Below are 17,749 nucleotides of genomic sequence, written 5' to 3'. Positions count from 1 at the left end.
CTTAGAAATCTACATATCTTGAATTTACTTTCAAAGCCAGAAACATACGCTGTTTATATAGATATTCCGTGCCCACTGAGGAGAGCTGGTGCGTTTACTTCTAAACAGATACAAGCCAGGTTAGGTTAATTAGATAATCTCCAATAAGATCTGGTAACAATTATTGTTGATATTATGCCAGACTTGATTAAAAATTTTGATAATACTAATCTTTCTAATTACATATTTTACATTAACACATGTTCGATGTACACGCAAAAACAAATTTCTAACAAATACATTCATTCATTTATAACTTCACATACTACTTTTGAATAGTTTTGCAGATATGTCCTCATGTTTTTAGACTTAAAAACAGTAAATGTGTATTTTCTGGCAGCCTGGGTAAATGGTATTGCAAAAGACTTACAACTTTTAAAATGCAGGTCTTAAAATGCAGGTCTAAAACACCAAAATCTTCACTTTGAGTGTCAACGACTTTTTTTAAATTGATGAAACTGTTATTAAGATTTTCGTTTAAAATATATCTCGGATGGAAAATGTACTCCGGCATACGCCTATTAAATCAGATTCTCACCATACATCTTGTCCGCGTATGATGACCGTAGAAGGTTTATGATAGTCTAAACACCGTGATTGGTTTTATAGAAGATGCGTTCTTGAAAATAAACAGACGTTAAAGTAGAGTCAAATGTTGCGCGTTAGACGATGTAAACAGTATCTCATGTAAGCCCTACTAGGATTTAAGTAAGTTAAAACGAAGAATATGTCACTCATTCCTAACACCTTCGAACGCTACTGCCATGTAGCTTCAAATAGAAAATTTATTATATGACTGTTGACAATAGCATGCGTTTTGCACAATAGAAAGTGTTTTACTTCTCCTTTTATATTTTGCCACATGAATACAGGTCTTTTGTCGGTATGTTGCCGTTATGTAAATGTCTGTTATCAAAGTTATTGCTAGCCATTTGGCAACGCCTTATCATCGTAAAATTATAATACTCTCATATACGATGAATACACAAGGACAATATTATCTTGAGAAAATTCCACGGACATCGTGCCGTTATTTAGTCAATAAACAAAGAAACGAAAAAAAAAAAAGAAAAAAAAAAACAAAACAATATGGCAGAAATCCGTCATATGACGCGTCAATGACGTTAACTATTTTCCTACAATTTAACAAAAAAATATCAGTGTTGGAAAAATCACCAATAGGCAACTATTGACATCAATGTTTGGAACGACTCTATTTGATTATAACTGTTGTTTTTTTTAATTATCTCTAACTCGTCCGTAATGTTGAACATTTTTAAATAATGTTTATTTTGAAACAAAACTTTAACAAATACCAAAATACAGGTGTCAAATTGGCTCATTACCTACGTTCATAACATCAGTTTACATGGAAATACCTTTTGTCTGTTTCTGTTTATGCATTCTTCTTTAAATTAGGTTTGTCCAGTCCTGTTGATTATTAAATGAAAATTCATTTCCGTCCCTAGGAAATTACTTTCCAAAATTATTTGACCCACTTAGGCGTTGCCAAAACAAATACAACAGACACGTGATGACTTCCAAATTTAATCAACGAACCCTTCATGAACTCTCGTGAATCAACGGTATCGCAAAACGTCAATAACAGAATGTGATAAAACATTTTCTTGCAACCCATCATTTAAGACTTTCTAACAAGCAATTATTTGGTAAAAACGTGATTGATAAGCAAGACGAACAAACAAACAAATCTCAATTATACCTCCACTTCTATACAGCCATGCTGCTTCTTTGCTTTTTCTTGATATTCGAACATGCAGTAGTCTCGCTACGATATATTATTATTAACAGGAGGAAATTTGACAGTTTTAAACAAGCATTGTACCACTTACATTGGTTACCGGTGAAAGCAAGAATTGAATTTAACTCTTTCATGTATAGCTGCCACACATAACAGAATTGCTTACAGAGTATATTCCTAGTAGACAAGGTTTGAAATCGCCTGAAAATTCTGAATGTTGTTATGTTGTTCCATACAATTGTGCAAAACATACAATGATATAAGTTTCTGTACTATTGTTCCAAAACTTTGGAATGATATGCCATTAGAACTACGCAAAAGTAAATCACTTGTCACATTCAAAAAAAATCTTAAGACACTGTATTTCAGAGATTTCCCGGCATTGTTTTAAATTTTTGATAACTGTTTAGCATGCAAAAACAGCAGGTGATAGTTCTTATTTTTTGTAAAATGTTTTACATTTCAATATTTATATCTCCAAGGTTTGTTTAATAAACGCACTTGTTGGTAAGGCTCTATGGGTAGGGAAGTGTGTAGTATTTCTTTCTTAAGTAGTATATGGCACCATTAACCGTATATGCAGCCCGTCTGGGCGTACCAGATGCTTTAAGCACTGGTATTGGCAATAGGGGTAAAATGACCTCAAGGGGAGGTGTGCGATCAGGACTGTTTATTACAATAAGGCTGTTATTATTATTATTGTCAGTATTAATATTGTAATAATAACTATTATTATCATTATTATGTACAACGCCATTGAATATATCATTGTATAAAAATAGGTGTTTAATCAAATTATTCAGTTTCAGTTTCAGTTTATTAATCCCTTAGAAAAAATATTGTTTTCATATATACTAATTACTACCTTGTAAATGAAAAAAAAGAAATTCAAAGACAGTTGCATGTGTGCAAAAACATTTTCCTAAAGGTCACAATTCACTCAAATTCCAAGAATAATACTGAAAATGCAGTCAATTTAACCGCTGATAATAGATAATACTCCTTAATTTCTTAATTTCCGAGTGCCAATGTGTAGAAAGACAGAGGTTGATTTAAATTAGTCGATAAACATTGACTTCGAAACAGGTAAAGGTAAACAATTCAATGAAAAAAAAAGAAGACAGACAAACCAGACATTGCCTTGTTACAGTGAAGTAATGAATTGCCAATAATAAAACGTCTTAGGTGGTTTTCAGGTCGCATGTTGTGTACATACACCTATATGTACTACGGCATTTTGTAATATATAATATTCATTGATAGACAACTCTTTGCACTTCCCTAATGTATCCTTCTAGCAAGTCGTGTTGTACTTGACATAAACATGAACTTAATGTGAATTGGTATAAAAATCATTTTGAATTGGATTTTGAATGGGAGATATATAAATAACAAAAGATACAGCAGAAAGAATTGAATCCGCACAATTATTTCGAAAGTTTGCAAATGGATCAAGTCGACAGAAAACGTCTTCAGATGTATTGATTTTTTTATCATTTAATTATTGAGCAATGGAGTTCTTTAAGACTTCATGAGTTCAATTTCATTTTATTATGAAAGTAGTTATACCATAATACGACATTTGAAATAAAGGCCATCAACATACTGAAGACAACAGTGTTCTATTCTCACTGTTACATTCCATTTGTTACTATAAATAGTTCATTTTGTAACTTTTTTTATTATTGGCCGTACGGAAAACCCGAAACCACTTTTCTGTGGTACAACATGGATGGTACCTCCAATTATTAGGTGTATTTTGACATATCTGTATCTGGTTAGGACTTTCTTGTGGACTTAGAAAATGTCGGGAAAGCACTGCTTAGACAGTGAATGACAGTGAATCATGCATTATGGAGTAAGTTTGATGCATCTTAACCAAAAAATCAAATACGTTAGAAACATAGAACACAACTACACAAATGACAGCAAAAGTTATTTTGGTTTACACTATTTCAAATTCCTTCAAATTATATTTTTGTGCAAGTATAGCAAAAGTAATGTGGACACTTTAAGAATCCGCTAGTCGACATTTGTACAGAAATTTTCCTTACGTACTCAATCAGATGATTGAGATACAAAAAAAATAAACGCAGGTTTCCCTTCTATTGTTATACTGAAGTTTGTCGGAAAATGTGGACCTGATTAAAAGGGAAACCTGAAAAGAGACGGGTTAAAAGGGAAACCTGAAAAGAGACGGAATATCTTAGTTACAGATTGCATTTAATATTCGTTTTTGAATGCAATCCTGTCATAAATCATATAAAAAAAGAAAGAATATAGAAATCTCACTTGCTTAATTTATTTACATACATTATATTTCGTGAATCAAACCTTTTGAAATGCAACTAGCTGGCTGGAAAATAGAAGCTGACATTATAACAGTAGAACTTTAATAAGACACGTGATCTATTTAGGAATGTACGTCTCCCGAAACTGGCACTCGTGTAACAATATAAACATGGAAAACATTTGGTCAAAAGTTTCATAGACTGATATCACAAGGACAAGTTGTCTTCGCTATACATTCAGTACGCTCTACAATCATACGATTCTTGTTTAGAACGGTTAAACGAAAGAACATTTTATCTATATCAAACCAGCATTTCGTCCGTATGGAACCTTGTCTATTCACCTGTCCTTCAATCCATCCTTCCATATGCCGATAATCACGAAAGATAATAAGTAAGGATAGATTTCTTGGAAGCACAGAGCACCAAAAACACAGCCCCAGAGCCATGCATTTACATAGTAGGCCCACAACAAAAAGAAGCTGTAATGGAAAAATATTTCAGACGGGTTGCTTCAAACATCCAACAAGTACATATTTATAAAAGCTAAAAATTGATAAAGGGGAAGGAAAGGAAATGGTAACGGGCGAAATGGGGTCGGGGGTGGGGGGAGGAATCCGAAGGGGAAAATTGAACAAGGACGAATATACAAGGGAATGCCATTTTCTTTTAAAACAGTCGCACTACAACGTAAACCACGATAGCGCAGACACTCATGTACCAAAGATAAACAAAACGACGATCAACTAAATAACATAGAAAAACGAACAAGCCCTTTTCAGGGAATATGAATCTATTGTAAGCGGACAGGAAAATACTTTAGTATTTATATGGAAAGACTAGATTATGGTAATGTGTGTTTATTATTGATATTAGCAATAACATGTATGTGCTTGTAAAAATCCTATTTAAACATGAAAATCATTGTTTTTCTAATGTATTTTACGTTTATGGAGACTGTTTTCTGCTTTTTCGCAAATGAGTAAGCTTTTCTAACTGAAGCATTGGTTATTGTATAAATTTTATATCTCACACATGATATTACAATCTCGGTATATCTTTTGATAGAAATTAGTTCAAGATTTTTGTAAATCTCATATTTTGAATTATGCGGACTGTATAATCTTAACGTCAACTAAGTTAGACCTGAAGTGATGATTTGTTTATCTGGTGGTAAAACATGCTAGGTAACACTGGCGCACGCCATTATTGTAATTCTTACTCTTGCATCACCAACTTGCACTCCTGTGCGGATATAAATATAAATTCTATGTTACCCTGGGGAATAATTGTTCTGATTAAGGTTGATTTATAGAGAATAAAAATGCATTTTTTTTCTGATAAAATGTGCTTTTTGAATTTTGATGTTTTAGTAGCCGCATACTGTATAACTAACGATTTTCCAGGATTCATATCCACGAAATCCTCAATTACAAATAGACTGAACCAGTTATAAAATCTTAAACTGCAAAACATGATAATGTAAGTTTGTGCAGAAGGTAATATTAACTATATTGTACACATATTTGTTTAAAGTGAGTCGATATAGGAATCTGTCTACCTAGGAAATGTGATATTGACGGAGGGCAAAGACTAAAGACTAAATTACTTTTCCTAAGTAGATAAGTTCTCACATTGATCAGTTCTTAAAGGCAATAATTGTTTGATTGTTAAATCCAGCAACTCGAACGTTACTTGAGTTGCAAACATTAATACTTGTGTTATGGGGAACATTAGTCAGTTACTTCCCCTGATTATGTCCAAGAAGTAGGTTGATCCTTCCTTTGTTTTTATCGTTGACTTCTTTGTAATTTTCAAAAGCAATATCTATACTAAATTTCATTGGATTGGAAAATGATTAAAGACAGGTTTTCTTTTAGTGGCTCTCTGCTAAATTTAGGTTTGATTAATCATTTTTATTTAGAAACTTACACATAAAAAGCATATTTATTATGACCAGCCACAACATCTTGGACAAAGGTTATACCGAAAAAGTCAGAGGAATCCAACTGAAAGTGACCAATGTTACATTTGGTTATCCTTGCGCGTTATCATACAACTTTTCAAGGGAAGTAACAAGCTAATGTTCCTCATTGTCTTAAATTCTGCACTACGTCACATTTTATGAGGTTATGACGTCCTCGTTGTCTTGATTTAATGATAAACATTGTTGCATGCTAGAAGACTGGTAGAATAACAAAATATTTACGCGGTTTATGCATTTAAAAGTCAAATAAATAGTAGCTACTAGGCTCAGTTAAAACAGAAAAGACAAAGATCGCTAAGGAGCCAATCTGACTAAAGTACATATCCTATAACGCTACGCTTAGGATCTGAACACGAGCTTTTGATAGCCTCGTTCTGACGACCCTTCCGCTAGCCAATCAAAAGCAAACTTACAACATTTTGCAAGCTTAAAAAAAACTTTGGTTTTTGATATCTACAATTCTTATGTCGTAAGAGGTCAGATAGCCGGTTAGCTCAGTCGGTAGGGCACTTGCTATATTAGCAAGAGGTCCCGGGTTCGAACCTTGGATTGACTGCACATTTTTTTCTTACTCTTTGACATTCGAACAAGTCGTCTGATTGGTTCAAATAAAAATAGATTTGCGAAAATAAAAATAGCAATATTGGAAATCCAAAATATACAGAAGACAAATGTGAATGGGTCGTTCTCAGATCTTCGTTTAGAAGGTCAAGTACTTTAGTCAGATTGGCTAAGGAGCTAATACCACGATCTTAGAGCACAGCTACTTCGAAACGATACCATACAGTGGTACAATGGATATTTGTTATATTATGTGCATATGATTTACGCACACAAAGACAACGAGGAGAACAAACAATTAAAGCAATACTGTCAGGCACCACCGTAAGAGATACAACCCAGTTTTTTGTGCACAAAAAATCACTCTTAATTTCAAAGATGCTTCAGACTTGACTTAGAAATACACAAATCATGCATATCTAAGAGATAACCATGTAAGACGTGGGCGGCGATAATGTGCAATATATAGCTTTTATATAAAGTGAAACTGATGACATCTGCAATTGTTTGGAAAAGGTGGCTGAGGCGCGCTGTTGTTTCATTGTTAAATAAATAATATATAATCGCTATGGTGTGGTAAGATAAAGAACGTCTGTGCTAACTTAACAGACACATCTCTTATTAATTCAGAGCAGATGCAAATAACAATATGCAGTGTGCAGCAAATGAATGTAAAGGAAACACTTGTATACATTTCAGGACCTTTGCTTATCTTTTAAAATCAATCTAATTGAAACCAATTTCGTGCAGTCTCTTCAAATAATAAACTAGACCAGAGTAACAATAATAAATTCAGTATATAATAATAATATTAATTGCTATCTTAGTAACTGTTGAAGTTTAGGACATTAGGTAAGTCAGTTTGACCAGTACAAAAAGCTCATTTGATCCTGACATTGATGATTGGATCTAGGATCCGTCCACAGTGTAAAATAAGTAAATGCGTAATAAAAATACGAGCTAAAAAGTAGTGACCTGACAAGAAGGTACACGGGCATGGGTAGACATTTATTACAGGTCTTGTACCAACAGGTAGCGTACTAAAATGTATAGTATGTTAACTTCGAGTACCACGAACATGTATCCTAATCCATACTGCTCTTTTTAAATGCTACCTACATATTATCTACATTTTATATGCTTTTCAAATAAGAACTTTGTAAAAAGCGGGATGTATCATATGCAAAGCGTTTAATCTGTCTAGACTGTCCCTTTATTTTCACTCTACTATTGTCTAACCATAGTAGATATAAAAGGAATGATTGGTACAAATAATATTTCTACATCTGTAATGTTACTATGTTCTTTGCTAGTATTTTCTTAATCATTAATCAGTTGGATGAAAAAGAACTTCCTGGCAGTGTACGAAAATAGGACCTCTTTTACTGCTATAAAACGTCTGTAAAGGACCTGTATTTTGAAATTACAGCTGTAAATGGAAATTATGACCAGAAATACAATTGAAATTTGCAGGTGTAAAACAGGCAGCTCTCAAACATACAGCTGTAAAATATAGTTAAAATTAACAGCTGTAAATTGGTCATGTCAAAAAATTACAGCTGTAACATTTTTGGAGGGAAAAGCTATCTTTAATGCATTTTTGGCGGGATATAACTGAAATTCACTGAGACACCACACCATCTTAAATGCTGGAATTTTACCGTTGTGGAGTTAGTGCAAATGTTAAATTATCTAATATAATTGTCAAAGAACATATTTAATTAACTATTTACACTATACTGTATTTGAAGCTGAAAGTTTAAAAGTCATAATGGCAAGATTGTTTTCATGACAAAGAAAAATTTATAAACAAGATTTGATGCTAATTCTCGTATGTTTATATCAGCTTACTTATTATAATTATAAACCCGTGCGTGATTATCACATATCGAAAACTGGAATCCCAGGTTAAATATAATTATTTCTAAACTTCTACTTTCACTTTCAAAATGTTGAAAGCAAGTCTCTGATTGGTGAAGGAGTGTCTCAATAGCCTGTCCTCAGATTCAAGGTGCGGAGCATTAATTGGAGATGATTTTAATCAGATTGATCAGATATATAATGTCCCCATTTTTTTTAAAGAACATTTTGTAGCAAATATATATAATGGGTTTAAAACTACTGATTCACATTTTGTGAGAAAAGCTGGATATCTTTACTTAAATCAAACGTGATATATAGAGTATGTCTGCAAAGGTGAAATAACACGAGAAGTGAAAACAAGAAAGTCAGATCCAAATCACTGTTCACAGTTCAATTACGGCTAACAGAATTCAAATTTTCGCAGGTGCAGTCATATATGTGAAAGAAATGATTTTGAAATGTTTTTAATTTCAGCACTAGCCATAATCCTTGTTTAATTTATGCATGATAACTTCATTCTTTATTTGCAAACCGAATATCACATGCAAACTTTCATCCAAAAACATTTTGTTGGCATAAAGATACATTATGTGTTAGTGGAATACGTCGCAGTATGTAGGTTTGTACTTTTGACTACTGTACTTGGGGTTCATGGATTATCCTCATAGGACACATCTATTATTCTGTGTTTAGAAACATGTAGTTGAACATTCATGAACTAAACCATATTGATTTTACATTTTGCCTGTATAATATCATTGCAAGGTATTAGTGCTACATTGTTGCAGCCGACTGGTGATTATATCCGTGCTAAATTGTTTATATTCAATCTCGTCTCTTCACTAAAAACAAGATATCTTGTTAAGAGCTTATCTTCTAGTTATCTATCTGTACAAGATAAGTATTTTTAGTAAAGTTCATAAAATATTCCTTCTTTTGAAGTGTTCTTTTTTTACATTACAGCTCGTGGGGTTAAAGCAAATAGTTTAAAACAAGTGACGAAAAATATGTTTTGACCATGAAAGTCTGTAATATAGTTATTTCAGACAGGTATAATTAATACAGACATGAATATGAAAATCAGGAGAAATACTTCATCCACAAGCTCATTTTAACTCTTCGACAACTCAGTGTTACATTTCCTGATCCCAAACCTCAGTTATTTGTATTGCCTAGCTCCTTAGCATAATGTAGTCCGTTCAATCTTTCTGTATAATAAAGTTCCACTAATAACAGTGCTAGCGGGTGTTGCGTATTGAATTACTTCTCACGCTATCATTGTGTTTTGTAATATTCAATGCTGCTAGGGGATCTTATTGATTTTATTAACGATTACAGCTGTAGTCTCAAACGCATTGCGTCGGCTCTAAAAGGGACTCATTCTTCCTGTTTGAGGTTATCTAGTCCATTTACTCTTTATGTATAACAGAGTTCCACTTAATAAGATGCTAATAGAGCGTGAAGGGTGTTGAACAATTTATGAATCTAGTCTGCTGTTGTTTCGTTCTGCTGCTCTTTGTTTAATAGTTTCTGGTGTGTGATAGATATATTTCATTGTTCGAAAAAAGCAATCTTTAAAAGCCACAAAAGCTTCTAGTATGTGACCATGTTAGACTAGAAATTAACCAAGTTCTGAAGTTAAGGATCTTATGGATTTCAAGGATATCTGCAACGATTCCATTTTATGGCCAAAATAGATCTCCTGTGTTAAATTTTGTAACCAATAAAAGAAGCTTTAACTTAATGTTGCTTTTTCGCTAACTTTTATTAAAATCAAACAACGGACAGAAAAACTGAAACTTGGACTCATTTTGGTGATTTCACTCGGATAAATGTAAAGAAAATCAAGCTATTTTAAAAATGTTCCTGATGTTCTTGAAAAATATATGAAGGAAACAAATTATACAAGAAAACTTTGTTACCGATAATGTGGATCAAACAATAAACTGAACCAGATATTCTGTTATTAAAATTTTGTAACGCATCACCAGAAACTAAGCAACATTCACGGAATTCTGGCGATATGTTTCGAAAGAACAAAGTGCACTGCTATAAAAAACAACTTTTAACAAAAGATGAAAATGTGTGTTAATTGAAACACACAGAATGTTTAGATATTTTGTCTGGCATTTACCACGTTATCATAACAAAAGATATTGCTGTCATGACGAATTACATTTGTTAAATCGTACAAATATTCTTGTAAGATTGAAAGTTGGTGGCAGATGGATGCACTGAGGGTTGATCTTTATATCGGTGAACTATAAAGTTATCGCCTCTAGTGTGTCTTGAATACCTCGCGAATCCCCTATCCAACATTGTACCTTTATTATGTTATATTGTACTTATATCGGCTGCATTAATGTATGTCAATGGCCATCTGTAAGATAACAAGAAAAATGGCAGCCAGATATAATAGTTGTAGAACAAACTTGTTGTTTGAACATATTAAGCCGAACTAAATAGTACTTAAACAAAATAATATATATCCGTTGTTCCATGGAAATGAGATCCTTGTTTTTCTTTATAACTGTCAGAAATGTTAAAAGTTGAAAAGACGATATAATCAAATGAATCAGAGATGTTTTTATTGAACGATTTGAATAGACTGGTATACGACTGCTTCATGATGTTTCATCTAAGCAGTTCAATAAAGGATGTAATCTCTTAACGTCGAAAGACAGAAAAGGTTAACAGGCATATTATTTGTTTTGCATATTGACGTAACGCCTTGAAGACACCTTTGTGTTAATCTGCAGAAATATGATTATCATGTAACTTGCAAAATACTTCGTGGTCAATAAAATTAGTGGTCGCGTAGTACTGATATATTTCAATATTTTAATGTTATGTCCTAAATCATGTAGAGAGTATTTTAGTCTGTCATATGCTTGTATGGTAAAACCATTTGGAGAAGTATTTCATCTTAGAAATAATTTTCTAGCTTGGTTGCTTACATTAAAAGAGAATGCATGGAGAGTAATAAGTATTTTTAGCCTTTAGAAGTTAATGTCCTTCTGGGTTTAGTGGATTGCATTGCTCTGTTTATTTGAAGTGTTTGTTTGGTATGTATATTTAATGAGGCTACAAAAATGTGCATGCCAAAATTGTGAAATTTGATAAGATTGTAAGATTCATGCGCTGGTATGGAGTGATATGTAAGAATTTGTGTAAATATTGTGAGAACACAAAACTAAAAAAGTACACTTGGACCTAAACGAAGAATTATGGGACGTCAGATCGAACTGACCTTCACATAACTGACATAGTCAAAAAGAAGTAAACAATAAGTGACTTTAACTCTTTTATATCCGACAAGGTGCTCACTACGTGGCATTTGTGTACTTGAGTCGTAACTTACAAAAATATCAGTTATTCGATAATCACACCATTCTTATGTTTTTTGAAAACATACGTTAAAATGTGTAAATGTATACCGATTATTATACGTTTTTACTTTATACTACAGTAATATAAAGAAATAAAACATCTTTGATGTCTTTGAATCAGCATTGCTACAGATTGCACTGCGCATCTTGTGATAAATAAATGTTTGTGCATTATGATATAATAATTCTTCATTGAGTTCAAAGATGTTCAATGAACTTTACATTTTACTTAGAGTGTAAAGTTAGAGTACTTACACTGTGAAACCTTAACCTACAATAATCATGACCGAAAGCTTAATGATTATTAGTCCCCTACTGGTAGAAAACCAGTTCCAGGGAAAATAAGATTGTGCTTTTCCGTCCGTCCGTCCGAGCTTACATATGCATACTTAGGTGGCTATAGGAAAAATAGGTCCCTGTACTTTTTCTTTTATATCGTTCTTTCCGTAAGTTTTTATGTGGCTATTTTTCTTTTACGTGGCTAAAGGAACAATCGAGAGAACAAAATTGTAGTAAATACCCATATGTAGGAACCTCCGCAATTTCGTGTCCGGTTCACAAACCTGTCTTTTATCAAGGGATTTAATATTACTTGGCACAAATGATGAGACAACGTGCCATGCGCAAAACCCGGACACCTAGCTGAAAGGTCAAGGTCATAATTGGAGGTCAAAGGTGAACAGGGCTTTTTTTCGTATCCCGGCCATAACTCTGCCATCAATGAATGCATTTTAATATTACTTGGCACAAATGTACCCCATCATGCACAACTTTCAGACCCCTAGCTCAAAGGTCAAGGCCACACTTTTTTCATGTCCAGTCCAGAACTTTGTTATCCCTCAAGGGATTAAAATATTACTTGGCATAAATGTTTTCCATAAGCAGATGATGTGTCACACGAAAAACTCAGAACCCTAGTTAAAGGTAGTTCTGCACGTACGTTTGGATCGATTTTTTTCTACAATGTAGAATTTGATTAAACTCTTATTTTTGAAAACTTCAGAATATACCTAGAAAATTCAGCAAATAAAAAGGATAGGGTCGTGTGCTTGATTTTTTGCTAGACTGATTTGAAAATTTTGGACCTCGCGCAATTTTTCATAATGGGAGTCTATGGGAAAAAAGCAACTTTCATAACTTCCATAACTTTTTCCACAATGCAGATTTTAATGAAACTTCTCAAAGTCGTAAATAAACATATTGCCTATAATATAGTGAAATAAAATGAATAGGTCCTTGTGCTTATTTTTGAGATATTTGGCCATGATTAAAGTGAACCGCCTATTTGAAGCTAATTTTAAGACATTATTTTGAATTTTTTAACGTGTCAGATGTTTTAATATCATATTTTAACTTTAGAAAGATAGAAACTGTAACAATTTGATAAATTTATTCACAGGTTGCCTTTAATTCATAAACTGATTTTATTTCCATACGCCGAATCCAGACTTTATTCTACGTTTTCCGGATAAATTTCGTTACGCCATCACTTCCGGTTCATCAAACGTGCAGAAGGTTAAAGGTCAGTAATTCAAATCCTTCTTTGTTTCATATAAAAAACGACAACTTCAGGTCGTCTTTACTTATCTTTAGAGAACATCACTTTTTCCTACACCTATTTTTCATGAAAGTTCTATCACAAATTAGCGAAAAACTGAAAAGAAAATAGGGGGTTATGTAGTTCCTAGTGAAATGCCAGTCAGTTGTGGTCTGCTACCCTAAAAATGGCGCATATTTACTCTTGTCCGCGCAGTAAACACCTACTTCCGGTTTCGATCTGCAGAACTTGCCATGTGGGGTGTATGAACATGAAAACCGTCTCATTTCATGTAGAATGTCTTCTAGTAGTGAAAAACGGTGATTAAAGCACTCGTTCTACACGAATTTGCGCAAAAAATGGGAAAATTAGGATCTATTTATTATGGACTTCTTTCGACTACACCACGGAAGCACATTTTCGACCGAATTACTGACCTTATTCCTATAAGAAATGTTTCTTTTCAAATATCACACAATTTTCATTTCTATTTTCAAGAAAGATGTAATACCAAACATATTTCCAAGTTTCATTGTGAAATTTCGAGTTTTTAGAGAAATATAGACATTTAATAGAAGCCACCCCCTACCAATTTACTGGGCTAAATTTTGGCCCTATGGCACTTTTATTGTATATTTTGGTAAAAGTTTCACTCGTTTGCATAATTTTTTACTTGGATTCTGAAATATAATTCATTTCGTCATGAATAAGACCCAAAAGGATGCATTTTGTGCATTTTCTGACATTCTGGAGACAAAATATTGGCTTTTTAATCCCAGAAATCGCTGCTGAATAGGCGCATCTACTCAAAATATGGTCAAAATTCAAATTTTTTCAAATTTCACTATTATTTTGCATTGAAAACACCCTTTTATATCATAAACAACCGATCTATGACTGTTAAGACTAATTGCGATGTGTTTCGAGAAAGTCTTATTTAAGCTCTTATAGGTTAAAGGTCAGTTATTCAAATCCTTCTTTGTTTCATATAAAAAACGACAACTTCAGGTCGTCTTTACTTATCTTTAGAGAACATCACTTTTTCCTACACCTATTTTTCATGAAAGTTCTATCACAAATTAACGAAAAAATGAAAAGAAAATAGGGGGTTATGTAGTTCCTACTGAAATGCCAGTCAGTTGTGGTCTGCTACCCTAAAAATGGCGCATATTTACTCTTGTCCGCGCAGTAAACACCTACTTCCGGTTTCGATCTGCAAAACTTGCCATGTGGGGTGTATGAACATGAAAACCGTCTCATTCTAGTAGTGAAAAACGGTGATTAAAGCACTCGTTCTACACGAATTTGCGCAAAAAATGGGAAAATTAGGATCTATTTATTATGGACTTCTTTCGACTACACCACGGAAGCACATTTTCGACCGAATTACTGACCTTATTCCAGAACTACCTTTAAGGTCAAGGTCACACTTGGCGATCAAAGATTAATAGGGTTTGTTTCCTGTCCGGTCCATAACTTTGTCATGTAAACAGGATTGAAATATCAGTTTGCACATATATTCCCCTGGATGAGACAACTTGTCAAACACAAAAATGGTATTTATAACTTCATGATGCTTTATACCTAATATATATATATATATATATATATATATATATATATATTTCTGGTCCAAATCAGTTAAAAGGACAAAAGGACTAAAATGTAATTTCCTATTTGTGAGACATGAAAACAGAGTTTTGAGTATATATGCAAATGTTTTACCGATACGAATGTGTAGTATAATACGGGTGTGTTTATAAAGCAGCATCGGAACTAATTTTACTGGGTAAGTGGACTTGCTTTGCATGTGCGCGCTCGTTTATACTGCTAGGCGCTTTGCCGTTATTGGTCTGGTATATTATGGTGGTGATTTAGTCCGTATAGTTCTCTCTACTATATATATATATATATATATATATATATATATAAATATAAAAGTCAGTAAAATCCTTGTGCAGGTATAAAATATATAAAAGTTCAATTTGCAAGGAATTAACAGCAGTAGGTCAAGGGTAGATCATCTGTACTTGACATCAGAATAGATAGATTTTCTATATTTTTTTACTAGCATGCAACTGCCAACTTAGATAAAGTACGTCACTTACCCCTTCTTGATAGTTAAATCGCAAGCTGACGGCAAAATTCCAACTGCGAAATTGAGATTGCTTTCCTTTTCAAGATTTTAAATTTAAACTCCACAAAATGACACAATTGCTGAGAATTCTATTCATTAATATCTTTATCCACATTAACACCATTTTGTAACACTGAATTTGGCCCCTCTTAATCACGGAACACTGTTTTACTGGTAGACCACGTGTGAGGGACATTAAAAGTGAATTAAGCATGCTTTTTCTCAAAAATCACACGGTTAATGATTATGACACATTAACTTATATGTCTGACCTAGTAACATATTTACGGTCATTATAATTCTACACAGAAGCGCGTGCAAATATCCTAACCAATCAAAAACTTAGATACTGAGTGAGGTAATAAAATTTTCTAATTATAGACTAGGTTACGATGAATAGATTCTGAACAAGATGAAACTTAAACGCCGATTCCTTCACCTTTTTAAATAAAAGTTGTCCTCTACTGATCACGTGTTTTTATTATTATTATTATTATTGAAATGTGAATCTCATGTTTATGTTACATTATGTACATACTGAGAATTTAATAATAAACTAGACTTGAAACCTGACTTTTTTCAATTATTTTAATTCTTCACTGCAAGCGCTTTCAATTGTACACATATCTTCAGGCAGTTTACATTTTGAAATAATACAATGACGTCACGTCATAACAAAAATTACGAGAAACGTCGTAATCAGACGTTGCGGCAAACGTTAAGAAAAATGTATAATACACTCAAGAATACCCTGTGTATATGCACACAAAACTGTACCATCTAAAGTTTTGTGTGCATATACACAGGGTATTCTTGAGTGTATTATACATTTTTCTTGTATAATTTTTTTATAAAAAGGAAACCCTAAGACCCAAACAACGTATGTAGTCAGTACCTATGCAGAAGTCAGTGGATCAAGAGAAACACATTCCAGCAGATAGATATCAAAACAGCTCAGCTTAGGTGGGATTTATGAATTACCGATTATAGTCATCCGCCTGCTACCAAAGATGAAGTCTGGTGTCCAACTGTAAAAGAGTTAAACATTAAATACACTCTGTGTCCCCAAATAGTTTGGTCACAACCTGTTTTAGAAAACGTTTAAAAACTTGACCAAAAATAACTAGAAAATCGCTATGACCCAAAGCCCTACCACGTTTGTAAACAATCATAAAAACGAATTTTAATATACCTCCTCGCAGAAGTGTGCTTAAATTACTAAAGGATCGGTAGTAAGCATTGTTGAAATATATATGCTGGTTCCGGCAGTTTATTCCCAGTGACCATATCTTTTTGCAGTAATAATGTTGTATGATAACTTTTATCTCTTAAGAGATTTAACAACCCTTTCCAAACATGTCTAGATTTATATATTTTCTATTTATTAAGTAAAAGATACACATGTTTAAATCCACATGACCTCATCAGATTCATTTAATCTGCATAGTTGTCTATTATCATACATTTGCCCTAGCAAGCTAGGTTTATCAATATCCACACGAACATATTTAAGGAATATTACGTTAAGATAAATGGAATTAATTTTCTCTTAAAGGCTCATAATTGCAAATCGGGGTTATGTCTTTTTGAGAGGGGGCATTCATAAACATTGCTATCCACAGGAACATATTATATAAATATTACGCTAAGATAAATGGAATTAATTTTCTCTTAAAGGCGCATTATTGAAAATCCGGGTTATGTACTTTTTAAAGGAGACAATTCATAGAAGTTAAGAAAGACCATGGAATTATTTTCTATTTAAGAGAATACGTAAGGAGCTTGACGAAAGTAACTAGTGGGAGGTGAGTTAGACTATTACTTGACATTTGTAACATGTGTAACATGAAAATCATTGCGTTAAACGTTTCAATATGAAATCTGGGCACTTAAAAAAAAATATTACAATATACTTGACGTATTTTATTATTTCGTGTATATAAAAAATCTGCATCATAAAATGAAACATTAAATGTCTGCCTGTAATTTTTGCACTACTTTCTTGAACTTAAAATGCACATATTTTCAGAATTTATGTGCACTTGAGGAATACTTCACATCAGCTATACGTCTCTGTTTATTACACGAATTAGAACTATATGAATACAGATTATTAGACTGTTTTGTTTTTCATGGATTCTATTCGTATATTAATAAATAGGGCGGTGTCGCATTATAACTAA

The sequence above is a fragment of the Mercenaria mercenaria genome, chromosome 5 (genome assembly GCF_021730395.1).
Source record: "Mercenaria mercenaria strain notata chromosome 5, MADL_Memer_1, whole genome shotgun sequence".
Lineage (NCBI taxonomy): Eukaryota > Metazoa > Mollusca > Bivalvia > Venerida > Veneridae > Mercenaria > Mercenaria mercenaria.
The sequence above is the reverse complement of the archived record's forward strand: the minus strand, read 5'-3'. Positions refer to the sequence as shown.